The sequence below is a fragment of the Myotis brandtii genome, unplaced genomic scaffold (genome assembly GCF_000412655.1).
Source record: "Myotis brandtii unplaced genomic scaffold, ASM41265v1 scaffold308, whole genome shotgun sequence".
Classification (NCBI taxonomy): Eukaryota; Metazoa; Chordata; class Mammalia; order Chiroptera; family Vespertilionidae; genus Myotis; species Myotis brandtii.
Genome location: NW_005361786.1, coordinates 2,017,779 through 2,025,536, shown reverse-complemented (window position 1 = coordinate 2,025,536; position 7,758 = coordinate 2,017,779). Strand labels below are relative to the sequence as shown.

Genomic DNA, 7,758 nt, shown 5'->3' with positions numbered 1-7,758 from the left:
CGGGCCCTGGGTATCCCCGAGGGTCTCCGCGGCGCGTTGCCAGAAGCCGCCGGCCTGTTTCTTGGCGCCCGTTACATGTTGTCCCCACGTTTGCTGCGCCTTGCCCACCAGAACCAGGACGGCAGGAACGCCTTTCTCTGGGCGCTTCCTTTTAAGGGAGATCTTGCCTGGCGAGCCCTAGTTTGATTGAAAGGCATTCGCTTCTTGCAGCAGTTTGCTTACCATTTCCGGCCTTTGTTCAAGGGTTAGGGCAGCCCCCCTCCAGACGGAGGGGGAGGGGAACACACCCTGCATGACGCAGCCTTAAAGCAGCTCCCCGCCCCGCCAAGTGTCCCTGGAATTGGTGTGATTTACACACAGGAGCTGCTCTGGGACAAAGGAGGTGTGACACAGCCTCAAGTTCTGTTATTTTATATCACCACCTTAGTTGTTTTTCAGAAAATGTAGGTGATTGTGTAATGCTGGAAATAAGGAAGAATTGTATTCTTTATGTTCCAAAGATCCGGCACAAGATTACACACACACACACACATTTTTTTTTAAAAAAAGAATGAATTGGAAACGTCTCCTATCACAGTCTCTCCCACCACTGCCTGACCCTATTCTGCTCGCCCACAGGGGAGTCCGAGCTCAGTAGACGCCTCTTTCTAATCTGGCCCCACCCTGTCCTGTCAGCCGCCTCCAAATCCCCGCATAGTTCCTGCTACGCCTGACTTTTCGCCGTTTTTGTAGTTGTTGTTGGTTTGTCCTATTTTGTTGGCTCTTTTAAAAATCCACAATGCCCTCATGCTCCTTGCCTTTGTATATGTCCTTTCTCTCCCTCCCCATTGTTCTTTTCCTATTTCACCAGCTTAGTCTCCTTCATTCAAAGCCACTTCCTCTATGAAGCCTTCCTGTTTTTCCCCTGCCCTAGTCTGATAAACTTAACTTGATGTTCCCATGGCTCTCTGATCAAATTTAGGATCTGTCATTTACTACAATTTTACATGTTAGTCCACCTGACAAAAATAAGTACTATCCATAGAAGGGAATTTTTACCTTCCCAGAATTTGTACTCTTCCCAGAAGTTATGCCTGGCACATAGCAGGCATTCAATAAATAACTGTTGCATGAATGGATGAATGACCAAGTTAAGAGTAGGCGCTCATGATACTATTTTGATGGGCTGCACATAGTGGTCATCTGTTACTTATTTGGGCCAACACATTTGTATGCTGTGTGTGTCAGTCACATTCCTATCTTGGCCTGGCACCTTGAACTGGAAGCTTTTCATGTTTACCACTCTCATGCAGGCAAAGAAACCTAATTACATATGTCCTCCTTAAGGCCTTAAAAGTACAATTATCATTCTTAAAGATAAAAAAAATAGTTAAATTTCTGATAAATAATATTTTAGTGCAACTATGTCCCAGATATCATTTATACTAAAAAAAGTTATTTATCCTTTATCAGAAATTCTAATTTGTCCAGATGTCCTGTATCTTATCTGACACCCCTACCTCAAAGGCTGAATTCCCAAACCCTGTCTTCCTGCATTGAGACCAAGACAGGAAATTTTATGAACTATGTATTTTTATCATGTTTACTAAATAAACAGGCAACCAAAATCTCCCCGCTCTGCTTACTAATACTTTTACAAGTATTTACACACTTTGGTTTCTTCCACAACTCTTATATTTTAGCCATCAGAGTGAGGTTCTAATTTACAATAATGTAGCCTTTTAGCCACTTAACAGTCGAATTGGCTCTGAGAGGGGAAATTCAGGTAACTCCATCTGCATTCTCTATAATAATGCTGTGTGAGTCTCGATTGCATACACTATTTTCTTTCCATCTCTATTCTGCAGAGATTCTCCCCAGGAACAGTAGGGCTCCTCTCAGCCACTGAAACCAAGAGTTATTTGGGCTGTAAAATCCCACTTCCCTGTGGAGGAAAGGGGATCGCCACAGTACCCAGCGCTGGCACCTGCACTAGTCTAGCTAGCAGCCGTCATGTGTTATTACAAACTAGAGGCCCGATGCACGAAATTCATGCAAGAATAGGCCTTCTTTCCACAGGCTGCTGGCACCGCCTTCCCTCTGGCACCCGGGACCCGGGCTTCCCTCGCAGCCCCAGCTTCGTCCGGAAGGTCGTCCAGAAGGACGTCCGGTCTAATTAGCATATTATGCTTTCATTATTATAAATGAGGCTTTCCACAAGACTTTTATTTTTTATTAATCCTCACCTGAGGATATTTTCCCACTGACATTTATAGAGAATGGAAGGGGGGGGGGGGACACAGAGAGAGAGAAACCTCGATGTGAGAGAGAGACACCGATCGGTTGCCTCTTGCACAGCCCAGCCAGGGCCAGGGATCGAACCTGCAACCTACATGCCCCTTGATGGGAATCACACCTGGAACCCTTCAGTCCACGGCCCAGTGCTCTACTCACTGAGCCAAACCGGCTAGGGCTCCACAGGACTTTTAAAAGTTGGAAGCATCATCTGATCTGAAAGGGGGCATTTTCAGATCTCAGTTTCTTAGCTCTGGTAATTGACCTCAGAGGCCAAGAACACAGGCACCAACTGCAAATATTTTTGTTTCAAAGGCACAGTTCTCATAACATTAAATCTGCAGCTTCAAAGTAGATGATAACTCTACATAACTTTGTGCTTTGTTACTTGTAATTAGTTTTCCCTGGGGTTCTGGAAAGTAAGATAATATCACCAATGTCATCCCATCTTTGACATCCAATCTTGAAAATTACAGGCTAAATGCTGTCCTAGCTGTCTAGATTCCTGCAAAACACGTGCTTAGTTCTCAGATATCACAGCTCTGCGTTCTCAAAAGCGGAAACGACCCCAGAAATTACTAAGGGGTGATTGGACTGCGAGAGAATTTACATGGGGGCGGCTGTTGGGGGGAGGAGGGGAAGAGATGTACAAAGAGGATTGAAGTGGAGATGTAATGTGGCTTAAATATAGCCAAGAAGCAGGGTGAAAATGGCTCAGTAGGAAAGTGGGAAATCAATTTGCCTGGGCCCTGATACGACTGGAACATCGCCTCCATATTTCATGACAATTCCCTTCTGACACCTACGGTAGTGTCTGCACTCAGAACCTGAGCACAGCAGAAGGGGATGGGTGTGCCTGACTGCAGTTTACAAAAAAAGGAAAAGAAACTGCCACGGAGCAAACCATCAGAGGAAGAACAGAGAGGACGACGATCTTTTATCTTTTGAAATGGACTGAAGAGACATTTAATGTTCCAGAGCTTGATTTCGGGACCAGCAGTATTCCCCTTTCATCCAGCTGTTTGCAGGATGGCTTCTAGTGAACATTGCTTGGTAAGGGGATTAACTGCGGAGCCACGGACTGAAGTAGAATATAGCCTAAGTGTTTACGTTGCAAAAACCAGGAGGATTTTGTTATTTCTTCCTTCAGAAAAGTAAGAGAGCAACAAACAACGGCTTAACTTGTGAATCATAAAAGCTTCTAACATGAAGAAAAGTTCTTTGACAACTAAGAAACAGGAAGAATGCATAGATTATTCTACTGTATAAACTGACCTATAAAGTAGGAGACAAACCTGATGCATCCTGAACCCGTCCTGTGGCCCCTTAAACTGGTTAATAATGCGGATTGACACTCCACTGGTGAAAAATGCGGATTTTGTAACCAAAGAAAACATAATTTCAAGAGAAACATCAAAAGTACTTTATTCAAAGTAATGTGCATCACTAGCTACACATTTCCCCCATCTTTCAGGGAATTTGTGGATACCGTCCCAATAGAACTTTTCTTGTTTTGAGGCAGACCATTCAGAGACCCTATTTTCCACGTCTTCATACGTGTTGAAGTGCTGCTTAGAAAGTGCGTGTGCCATCGATCAGAACAAGTGGTCATCTGAAGGAGCAATACAACAAAATAGCATATATATCAACATGTGTAATTCCACCTATTGAAAACATCCGCATTATTCACCGGTACACCTAGTATTTGCCTAATTATAGACGAGGCCTGCCTTGGGAATTGACTTCGAATTTAATTTTATTTCCTCTCCGATGGTAAAATGGAGACTGCAGCTTCACATTTCTATAGTGGTTCTCAACCTTCTGGCCCTTTAAATACAGTTCCTCATGTTGTGACCCAACCATAAAATTATTTTCATTGCTACTTCATAACTGTAATGTTGCTACTGTTATGAATCATCATGTAAATATCTGATATGCAGGATGGTCTTAGGCGACCCCCGTGAAAGGGTCGTCGACCGCTGCTGGGTGACCAGAGCAGGAGCTTTGGGCAGAAAATGCGCGGGTGCCTTTAAGAGGAACCTCTGTAATTTTCCGGGGCCTCCTCGCCAGCCCTGCACAAGGGACTGGCTGACGCTGGGCGCAGCGGAGTGCGGCTGCGCAGTGGGCTTGCGCATCCCGTTGCCTGGTTACCGCCGCCTCAACCTCTCGCGCACACAACCCTTTTGTTCCCAAGATGGCTTCCCAGTCCCATGTTAATGCGTCAGGAACAAAGCCCTTTGAACACCCTGGAGCTTCGCAGAAAGCAAGAGTTGTCTGGCTGGCTTTAAGAGCGTCAATGTCGATATGCATTTACTTTTATAACTTTACAAAAGTCCTTTTGGTTAGGGTGCCTGGATGGGAGAAACCTCAGAGAGGGCTTCTGGGTGGTGTGTAAGCCACGGTCTCTTACGAGCCTTTCCGTGGCAGAGCTTTTGGCTTCAAAGTCGATGCTACATTCACGTCTTTGGATAAGCATTCTGGGTTTTCCTGTTAAAATAGCTCAGAAAGCAGTCCTGAGATTTTAACTGGACTATAAACCATGTAATTATGGGGAACGCAATTAGGTAATAGCACCCGGAAGTCCTCTCCCCTTTAGAAGTACCTGATTCTCCTATTTACCCACGTTAATCTTATGGTATCGTTATACTTATTATAAGAGTGTAAATTCCTCTGGGCAGAGGCACTATATTATTCAACTTTGTATCCCAGAAGCGTTTCTGCCTACAACAAACATTTTTAAAATGTCACTGTATACACATTTACTGTTGAGGCTTTTTACTCTGCCAAGCACTGTGCTATGAGGTGCATAACCCCCGCCCCCCCCCCCCATTCTATCTGCCATTTTACAGGCAGGGAAACTGAGGCACCAGGCGGTTCCGTAAGTGCCAGAAGCCCTGCTAGTAGATAATAGGCATTAAGCCAAGATATGATGGGCAGAGATATTAGGCCCTTAGAGCCAAGCAGACACACCACCTTGTTCCATACCTGCTCTCGAGATAAACTCTTCCTGCACTGTGCTATGAGGTGCATAACCCCCGCCCCCCCCCCCCATTCTATCTGCCATTTTACAGGCAGGGAAACTGAGGCACCAGGCGGTTCCGTAAGTGCCAGAAGCCCTGCTAGTAGATGGAGCTGAGATTCAAACTTGGTCAGGACAGCCTGTGCGGGGCTGCCGCTGCTCTCTCCCGCGTCTGTAAATACCAGAGAACGCGGTGTCTTCTCATTGCAGCACTGAAGGGGGGAGGGGAGGGGGGGGGCGTGGACGTCTCTTTCCCAGAAGTAGTTCCGCTTTGTTAGGAATAGACTTCCCACATTTGCATCCGTCTAGGGCCCCAGTGATGGCGCACCTTTTGAGCTCGGCGTGTCAGCATTTTGAAAAACCCTAACTTAACTCTGGTGCCGTGTCACATATAGAAATTTTTTGATCTTTGCAACCATAGTAAAACAAAGACTTATATTTTTGATATTTATTTTATATATTTAAATGCCATTTAACAAAGAAAAATCAACCAAAAAAATGAGTTCGCGTGTCACCTCTGACACGCGTGTCATAGGTTCGCCATCACTGGTCTAGGCGCAGATTAGATGCTTACCCTACTCTGAGCTGAAAACCCTACACCGAGCCAACCTTCATGGCAGGTGTTGGGGGAATAGAATTAAAAACCAATGCGCCTGCCAACCTAAAAAAAACCTCTGCACAAAAGTGGAAGAGAAAGAAAACGGTTTTGTTATTGAATAGGCATTAAGCCAAGATATGATGGGCAGAGATATTAGGCCCTTAGAGCCAAGCAGACACACCACCTTGTTCCATACCTGCTCTCGAGATAAACTCTTCCTCAGTTAAGAGGACTTGGCATCGCCATTTATCACCGCAGTTCATTCTAAATTCGCCTTGGTAATTGGTAGCTGGTTATCTGTTAGCTAAATAGTTTATCTGAAGAAAAACTAAACTGGTATTTTTATAACAGGGGGAAGGTTTATAATTTGGAACCAAAGTTCGAGTCCCACTCTCCCACAGAAACTGAGAAATAGGGATGTTACCTTCCTTGGTGATTACATTTCAAAGAGGTGGCTCCCAGGTCATTGAGAAAGAAATCCCTGGGTGGTTAAGCTGGTAAGAAGCTTATTTAGCTTTAGGAAAGCTTGCTCCAAGGGGCAGAGAAAAAAATTTACATCACAAATTTTCTAAAGTAAATGCTAGCAGAAAGGGATGGGGTGTGTCTCTTTCCCTTTCTGAACTGCGGGTACTTGTTTATTTATTTAGATTTGTATTCACTGGAGGCAGGATACGCACACAACTCGGGCCAGCTCGCTCCTCAGAGTCTGCTTGCATTCAAATTTGTACCTCACTGGCCCGCCCTTCCCACAGCCACGGAGTACGAAGCCAGAATGGTATTACCAAGAGTGGAGGGTTCCATGTTCTATTCTGATTCAAATTCTTACTTCGTGGTTTCTTTGAAATGACACCTAATTCCTAGCAGATGCTGAGTGAATTTTCATCCCGCACCCGACCAAGAGAATGCATCTCAAATCTGCCAAAGGGACGACTGGCTTTCATGGTCTTTTCAGTTCAGTCTGCAGTCTTCTCTCCTCCCTTTTCATTGCACAGCCTTAGAGTTGCCTGACAGGGAGAACCACTTCGCTCTACTGTCCTTAGCTTCTTTGACAAAAGGCTTGGCCTGCTGGTGGCCTTCGTGATTCGGCCTGGACCACCTTCCTCCAGTTTCTGCTTGCTTGGCCCAACTAACAGGACAGCTCAGCTATACTTTCCTTCTGGGTCCTTCCCTGATCCTCCTCCCTGATCACTCACCTCTTTCTAATTTGGTCTCCCCTGCGCTCGCAGGCCACTCCCCCCTATGATGACACACACGGCTCATCATGTTTAAGGTACTAGTTCATAAATTTCTTGCGAGCCAAGATTTTTTTTAAGAAAAATCTTTGTATTCCTAGCATCTTACATCAGGGTGCCCCGGTGAGTAGATCTGAGATCTCAAACCGGTGATCTACAGGCCTCATCCAGCTCACCAAACTATTTTGGTTGGCTCTCTTTAAATATTTGTATTACATTTCAGGTCACATTTTAAAATCTGGATTTACATAAAAATCAGGGTCATTGACTTCTCTTGAAGAATAAGATATGCCCTCCCTCCCCCGCCCCAACCCAGGCCTGGTTCCCCATGGCATCAGGTGCCTGGTGCGGAGATGTGCCACTTAGCTGGGACACCAGCTCTCCACTTTACCGCAGTCTCTGCCACTCCCTATTGCTTCCCCATTGAGGCTACGTATGTATGAGGTGTCATTTAGATTGAGTGTGCGCTGATATTTATCTTGGAGTAAAATAGTTCTCAATATCAAAAGAGAGAAAGCAAGATTTTGTAAAGAAACCTCTTTCAAGCCCTGATCGGTTTGGCTCAGTGGATAGAGAGTCAGCCTGCGGACTGAAAGGTCCCAGGTTCGATTCCGGTCAAGGGCATGTACCTTGGT

General features: G+C 45.3%; 1 long non-coding RNA gene across 2 annotated transcripts in view; it reads right to left on the bottom strand.

Moving 5' to 3' along the window:
* Positions 1-3,752: 3,752 nt before the first annotated feature.
* Positions 3,753-7,758, bottom strand: part of LOC102240542 — a 33,707-nt gene continuing 29,701 nt past the window's right edge. For both annotated transcript variants that reach the window (XR_001362814.1, XR_001362815.1), the window contains one exon: positions 3,753-3,886. This is a non-coding gene — a long non-coding RNA (uncharacterized LOC102240542). The remainder of the gene's footprint in view (positions 3,887-7,758) is intronic.